At 39.6% G+C, this 8467-nt stretch overlaps 1 non-coding gene across 1 annotated transcript; it reads right to left on the bottom strand.

Annotated features, from left to right (window-relative positions):
• Nucleotides 1-207: 207 nt before the first annotated feature.
• On the bottom strand, nucleotides 208-314 carry LOC141669260 (small nucleolar RNA R71). The gene has a single exon (XR_012553548.1). It is a non-coding gene; the product is annotated as a small nucleolar RNA R71 (small nucleolar RNA).
• Nucleotides 315-8467: the final 8153 nt, after the last annotated feature.

Below are 8467 nucleotides of genomic sequence, written 5' to 3'. Positions count from 1 at the left end.
ATGCACATCAGGGATTTCATCGAGATCTGCGACACTTTCAAATTCAATGATGTGACTGAAGATGCTATCAAGCTACGACTCTTCCCATTCTCTCTGAGGGACAAAGCTAAGTTCCGGTTACACTCTCTACCAGCAGGGTCTATCACAACTTGGGAAGATCTTGCTCAAAAGTTTCTCACTAAATTCTTCCCCATGGCGAAGACTGCAGCAATCAGGAATGGTCTTACCCAGTTCGTGCATCAAACTGGAGAATCTCTGTGTGAGGCTTAGGATCGATATAAGGAGATGCTAAGGAAGTGCCCAAACCATGACATGCCTGAGTGGATGATTATTCACTGCTTCCACAATGGATTGGGTCCTACTTCTAGGCCCATGCTTGATGCAGTATCAGGAGGAGCCTTGTGGGCTAAGAGCTACGATGAAGCCTATGAACTTATTGAACTGATGGCTGCTAATGAGTACCCGAATCCTTCCCAGAGATTGAATCAGGGGAAAGTAGCAGGAATTCTGGAGTTGGACACAAATACTGTTATCGATGCCCAACTTAAGGCTTTGACAATGAAGGTGGACACTTTGGCTAATTTTGGAGTTAATCAAATCACTATTATCTGTGAGTTTGTGTTGGTGCCCATGAGACTGATCAGTGCACAATTTCTAGTGAATCAGCTCAGTTTGTGAGCAACTTCGAGCGATTGCAACAATCTGTGTCAGTCACCTATCATCCTAATAACCACAATCATCCTAATTTCAGTTGGAGTAACGCTCAGAATGCAGTTCAAAAGCCTTATCAGCAGTATCCAGCTAAGCAGTACAACCCCCCTGGTTTTCGGCAACAGCAGTATGCACCTAGACAACAACTTCAGCTGCAACCAGCTAATGAAAAATCTAAATTAGAGGAGTTGAAGCTTATGTGCAAGAGTCAAGCTGTTTCTATCAAGACCTTGGAAAATCAAATTGGGCAAATTGCCAATGCCTTGCTAAATCATCAACCTGGTACATTGCCTAGTGACACTGAAGTGCTAGGAAAGAAGGAAGCTAAGAAGCAGGTAAAGGCAATCACTTTGAGGTCTGGGAAGGTTGCGAACCTCGAACAAACTCAAGAGTTGACTAAAGAAGCCGGGGATGAGAAAGAAGCAAAAGTAGCAGGATAAAGAAATGGAACCAAGGAAGACTACTGTTGAGCACACTCCGCCTGAGGGTAATACAGGGGAGAAACAAATTTATCCTCCACCGCCTTTTCCTAAATGGTTGCACAAGAAAAAGTTGGACAAGCAATTTTAGAAGTTTCTGGAGGTGTTCAAGAAACTTCATATCAACATACCTTTCGCTGAGGCTCTCGAGCAGATGCCTAGTTATGCAAAATTTGTGAAAGGTATTCTATCTTGGAACGTGAAGCTAGATGATTTAGAGACTATCACTCTCAAGGAGGAATGCAGTGCTGTGCTGTAGCAGAAGTTGCTTCCAAAGCTTAAAGATCCAAGAAGATTCACTATTCCATGTACTATTGGAAAAGTGTCTTTTGACAGATGCTTATGTGACTTGGGAGCTAGCATCGATCCGATGCCTTTGTCAATCTTCAAGCAGTTGGACTTACCTAATTCAAAACCAACTTATATGACTTTGCAATTGGCCGACCGTTCTATTACATATCTGTGAGGTATTATGGAGGATGTCTTGGTCAAGGTTTATAAACTCATCTGTCCTGCTGATTTTTTAATTCTTGATTTCGAGGAGGATAAGAAGATTCCCATAATCTTGTGAATACCTTTCTTGGAAACTGGCCGAACCTTGAACGATGTGCAGAAGGGTGAGCTTACAATGCGAGAGCTGGATTAGGATGTTACTTTTAATGTGTTCAATGCTATGAAATTTCCTATAGATAATGAGGAGTGCTTAAAAGTGAAGTTGGTCGATTCGGTGGTCACATCGGAACTTGATCAATTACAAAGGTTTAATGCCTTAGAAAAAGCCTTATTGGGGAATTCAGACAGTGAAGATGATGAAGGTGAAGAGAAATTGCAGTATTTGAATGCTTCTCCCTGGAAAAGGAAGATTGATATGCCTTTTGAATCTCTTGGAATGGAGGAATTGAACAAAGCTCCTAAACGCCTCAAGCCTTCTATTGAGGAACCTCCATCTCTTAAGCTTAAGCATTTACCTGAGCATTTGAGGTATGCATTTTTAGGTGATGCATCTACTCTGCCTGTTATTATTGCATCTGACCTTTCAGGTAGTGATGAGGAATAGATTTTGAGGATTCTGAGAGAGTTCAAGTCGGCAATTGGATAGACTATAGCAGACATTAAGGGGATCATCCCTTCTTACTGTATGCATAAAATTCTACTAGAGGAAGGTAGCAAGCCTACAGTCAAGCAACAAAGAAGACTTAATCCTATCATGAAGGAGGTAGTGAAGAAGGAAATTCTGAAGTGGCTAGATGCAGGGATCATCTCTCCTATCTCTGACAGTTCATGGGTAAGCTCGATTCAATGTGTGCCAAAGAAAGGTGGAATTATTGTGGTAGCAAATGAGAAGAATGAGCTTATTCCTACATGGACAGTCACGGGTGGAGAGTCTGCATGGACTATCGGAAGCTGAACAAAGCCACTAGGAAGGACCATTTTCGGACCATTTTCCATTGCCCTTCATTAATCAAATGCTTGACAGGTTGGCTGGTCATGAGTATTTCTATCTTCTGGATGGTTATTCGGGTTATAATCAGATTTGTATCACTCTAGAAGATCAGGAGAAGACTACCTTCACTTGTACATTTGGTACTTTCGCCTTCAGAGGAGTTTTTTTTGGTCTGTATGGTGCACCAGCCACATTTCAGAGATGTATGATGGCCATCTTTTTGACATGATTGGCCAGAATGTGGAGGTGGTCATGGACAACTTTTCAGTCTTTGGCGATTCTTTTGATGAATGCTTGCAAAATCTGGAACACGTTCTCAAGAGGTGTGTTGAGACAAATCTGGTTCTCAATTGGGAGAAATGTCATTTTATGGTGCGTCAAGGCATTATTCTCGGGCACAAAGTTTCTAAAAAGGGTCTAGAGGTGGACAAGGCCAAGGTGGGGGTCATTGAAAATCTTCCTCCACCTATTTCTGTCAAGGGGATTCGCAGTTTTCTTGGTCATGCGGGTTTCTACAGGCGTTTCATCAAGGACTTCCCGAAAATTTCAAAGCCTTTGTGCAATCTGTTAGAGAAAGATGTTCCTTTGAAATTCGATGACGAGTGCCTTGCAGCTTTTGAGACATTGAAGAAGAGTTTAATCACAGCACCTGCCATAACTGCACCTGATTGGAATGAGCCTTTTGATATGATGCGTGATGCAAGTGACTATGCGTTGGAGCAGTTCTTGGGCAGAGAAAGAACAATATATTTCATGTAGTCTACTACGTTAGTAAAACTCTGAATGGTGCTCAACTGAATTATACTACTACGAAGAAAGAACTTTTGGCTATTATCTACGGTTTTGAGAAATTTCGATCTTATCTACTTGGGACTAAGGTGACAATTCTCATTAATCACGCCGCCATTCGATATCTCGTCTCAAAGAAGGACTCAAAGCCTAGATTGATTCGATGGGTTCTTTTGCTCCAAAAATTTAAACTAGAGATCAAGGACAGAAAAGGAACTGAAAATCAAGTTGTTGATCATCTCTCACGTTTAGAGAATCCTAATGCTACTTCATTGGATAAGACATTGATAAATGAGTCTTTTCCCGATGAACAGTTATTTGGAGTGCAAGAAGAAGAACCGTGGTTTGTAGATATTGTGAACTATCTTGTGAGTAATATCATGCCTCCCGACTTATCTTATGTTCAAAGGAAGAAGTTTCTTCATAAGGTGAAGTGGTATATGTGGGATGAGCCGTTTCTTTTTCGCAAAGAAGATGACCAAATCATCAGAAGATGTATTCCTTACAGAGAAATAGGGGGATCTTGTGAGATTGCCACTCAACGGCTTATGGAGGACAGTATGGTGGAGAAAAGACAGCAGCTCGTGTTCTTCAAGCAGGTTTCTTTTGGCCAACATTGTTTAAAGATCCTCATCAGTTTGTTTTGAACTATGATCGATGTCAACGTGTGGGTAATATGTCTAAAAAGGATGAGATGCCTCTTAATGTGCTTCTCGAGGTTGAGGTCTTCGATGTTTGGGGAATTGACTTTATGGGACCATTTGTCTCATCTTGTAACAATCAGTATATCTTGTTGGCAGTTAATTATGTGTCGAAATGGGTTGAAGTTAAGGCGTTGCCAATAAATGATGCAAAAGTGGTGCTTAATTTTCTTCACAAGCAAATATTCACAAGGTTTGGAACTCCAAGAGTCATATTCAGTGATGAGGGGTCGCATTTTTACAATCGCAAGTTCACTGCTATGATGAAAAGATATAATGTGAATCATCGCATTGCTACAGCTTATCATCCTCAGACAAATGGTCAAGCTGAGGTATCTAACAGAGAGATCAAGCACATTTTGGAGAAAATGGTATGTCTATCAAGGAAGGATTGGTCTTTAAAGCTTGATGAAGCTGTTTGGGCATATAAAACAACATATAAGACTCCATTGGGAATGTCACAGTTTCAGTTGGTGTATGGTAAGGGGTGTCATTTGCCTGTGGAGCTCGAGCATAAAGCATATTGGGCTTTGAAGAAATTGAATCTGGACTTGGATGCAACTGGAAAGAATAGGATGCCTCAGTTAAATGAACTTGACGAGTTTCAACTTCAAGCGTATGAAAACAACAAGATGTATAAGGAGAAAGTCAAGAGGTGGCACGATCGGGGTCTAGTGCTCAAGAAATTTATTCCAGGGCAACAAGTTCTTTTATTCAACTCTCGTCTCCATCTTTTTCCTGGGAAGTTGAAATCAAGATGGTCAGGGCCCTTCATAATCAAAACTGTGTTTCCACATGGAGCGGTGGAAATTTTTGAGATGATCGGGGCCAAGCATTCAAGGTAAATGATCAACGGTTGAAGCATTATTATGGTGACACGGCAACCCACGAGGTGGTTAGTGTTGTTTTATTGTCCACTAGATCTCAAGATTCTTAGGAGGCAACCCAAGCTTGTTGTACATTAGTAAGTAGAGGAAGCAAGAAGAAAAGAGAAAATCATAAAAAAAATCAAAAAATTGGAAAAATACAGGTCTGACTACAGAAGCCTGGTGCGCCCGCGCTGTCCCAGCGTGCGGCCGTACCATTTATACAGAAACACCACGTGCCCGCACTGTTAAAGCGCGCGGCCGCGTCTGTTTGGCAGAAATAGCACGGGCCCGCGCCATCCTAGCGCGTGCCCGCGCCGTCTCTCGACTTTGGAAAAAATAAAAGGCAGTTTAAGTGGGGGAACATGAATTTTTTCCCAAAATCAATTCCTAACCGAATTTTACTCCCCCACATCCCATAATTCCCTCTCCAAATCAAACCCATTACTCCCATTATTCCCATAATCAAATCCCACATCTATTCCATATCTAATTCTCTTTTCACCACATATATATACATACACCCCATACACAAACTTCTTCACCAAGTTACAAACTCTCAAACATAAATTCTCTCTCAAACACAACTCTTATTCTCTCTAATCAAATTCCATGGCACCCAAGAGACAAAGAACTCAAGTCGATAGCAGCGCCACCGATTCTTCAACTTTTAGTGGTGTGAGGCCCTGGTTTTCTACTCCCGAGGCTAAGGAGGAGTACACGAGGCTTCTCGCGAAGCCTATTGCTAAGGAGAGAGGGTTCTTGCCATCAGGGAAGGATGGTCAGCTGTTAGAGATGATTCAAGAGATGGGTTGGGTTTCTTTTTGTGAGGAACCCGCTGCTGTGCCTTTGAGTGTTGTGCGAGAGTTTTAGCTAATGCAAGGGCGGAGAAGAATGGTTCAACGGTGGTTAGGGGGATGAAGGTGGAGTATAGTATTGGAGCGATAAGGAGGGTAATTAATCAGCCAGCGAAAAAGGCTGGTCAAGTTATTTGGAATGATAAGACTCCGGAGGATTTTGACTTGGATTTGATTATTGCTACTCTTTGTGTGCCTAAGACTCAGTGGAAATTCAAGCGGGGCACAACTGATTATGCCACATTCCCTGCTTCTTGTATGAACAGATTTTCCCGTGCTTGGAATGCCTTTATTTGTGCCAATATTCTGCCTACGTGTCATATACATGAGGTTAACGTAGAACAAGCACGTTTATTATGGGGTATTCTGAAGGAGGATTGTATGGACATTAGTAGGATTATTCACCATGGTATTCTACGATTTTTGAGAGGGAGCACTACAGGTTCTATACCTTACGCGTCCATAGTGACGAGGCTGTGTGTGGCAGCTCGTGTTCGTTGGGCCAAACATGAACAACTTCATCTCCCTAGTGCTGCCATTGATAGTTCGATTATATTGCACATGGTGGAGTGGTATGGGGGTAAGCCCGATCCTAAGGGGTTGGGTTATTCATTTGATATGCTTCCAGGCAAGCAGCCCTATGATCAGTATTATGCTGGTGGTTCCAAGTTTGCCCATGAAGCGGGTTAGAGAGCTCAATTCGGTGAGGAGATAGAGTCATCTCAGTTGAAGAAATCATCGAAGAAGAGCTCGATATATTATAGGCGTCTTGCGAGGAGGATGTATGCGATGTACGACATCCATAGTCGTTTTACACAGGATCTCACCCAGGAACTTGGGACTGCATTTAGAGCCACCAGAGTTGACATTCAGTGGCCAATATTTGGTGAGGGCTCTGTGTATCCTCCTCTTGACACACCTGACACTCCACCCCTTGAGGGTGAGGATTCTGATTCAGAGTAGGTATGCCTGATTCCTTACTATTACCTTCACTGAGGACAGTGAATATTTTAAGTTTGGGGGTAGTAGTTGAAGGAATATGTTTGTGTGAGTCTCATATAGTTTGCATGTTCATGATAGTTTAGTTCGTATAGTTTGCATGTTCATGATAGTTTAGTTCATATAGTTTGCAAATTTTTCCATATAGTTTTTTTTGGTAGTTTTTATGATATTTTGTTCATGTAGTTTCATGCATTTGCATTATAACATGATCCCTTAGATAATTTTTCTGATTGACTTGCGATATTGATGCTAGTGTAGTGATCTCGTATTTAGTGATGTTGAGTCTTATTGGATTGATTTGCATGCTAGAGACACTTGTATTTCACTAAGTCTTATAGGTTGCTAGAGTGCTAGATCATGATCATGGTTTATTTAATTTGTCGAGGTTTAATCGCTTGTTTATATTTAGAATTTAGGGTATTCTCATAATAATAAAAGACATGGATATTTAAAAATTGGAGAAATTGGATTTCATTTCTAGTTGTATGGCTAAGTGTCAAATGGCTAGTAGCCGGCTCATATTTTTATAAATAGTCTAGGGTTGAATGAGATGGAGCGAAACACACTCATTCAGAAATTGTGAAAGAAAAAAATGATGAAAAAAAGAAAAAAAAATAAGTGTTATGTATAATTGATCACGAGTGGACTCTTTAGTACTCGAGTTATTAAGTTCTTAGGGGACTTTGTGCCTAATGACCTAAGGCTTTTAGGGCTGGGATCCGCTAACCTAACGCTCGCTACATGGGTACTATTGTATAAGTCTTTTGTGGACCTATAACGACTCGTGTATTTTTAAATTATTTAAATATGTAATTGTGGAATTATTAAATAAATAAAGTATGTGTATAGTTTTTGTCAGCTCAGTGTTATTTTATTATTATCTATGGGTGATTTATGGTGTACATGGTTGTTCGCGTAAGTAATTATTGAGCTGTATTTTTTTGTTTCACTTTTAAAAGTGGATTTAATGCAAATTTAATTGCATAAATACTTGGATTATCTCTAAAATCATTTTTATGGTTTTATAATTACAATTATTATCTTTAGGATTTTATAAAATTTAGAAATTAATATTTCATCAATTATTTAGCCCTATATGATTTTCTGATTAATTTAATTGTAAAATCTGCATTTAATACCAAAATTCTTCAAAAATTACAAAACTCATATTTTATTAAGTTTGAATTATTCCGAGAATTTTAAAATTATTTTGGAAATTTTTGGGATTAATTTCACACGCGCGTTGATTCGTTTAATTGATAAAAGAGAGTATAAATTGCATTTCAAAATTTGTTTTAAAATTTCAAAATTTATATTTTATTAATTTCGGGATATTTAAGAGATATTAAAACTAGTTTGGTAAATTTTCGCTTTATTATAGCCGCAAATTATTCGTTAAAAATGAATTATTCGAGTATGAATCAGGGTCCCGGATATTTCATAGACACGTGTCAAATTCTTATAAAAAATTTACCCGCGTCTTTTTTCAATTTATACATGTAGTGCAGTGGACAAGGATAAGAAAAATAAAAATAATAAACAAAAAGAAACCAACCCCTGTTTATCTTCTTCAACCCTGTAATCTCTCATCTGATCTCTCTCCATTTTTTTTAATTTC

The sequence above is a fragment of the Apium graveolens genome, chromosome 6, assembly GCF_009905375.1.
Source record: "Apium graveolens cultivar Ventura chromosome 6, ASM990537v1, whole genome shotgun sequence".
In the NCBI taxonomy this organism is placed as follows: domain Eukaryota; kingdom Viridiplantae; phylum Streptophyta; class Magnoliopsida; order Apiales; family Apiaceae; genus Apium; species Apium graveolens.
Note: the sequence above shows the minus strand (reverse complement) of the source record. Positions and strands in the feature narration are given on the sequence as shown.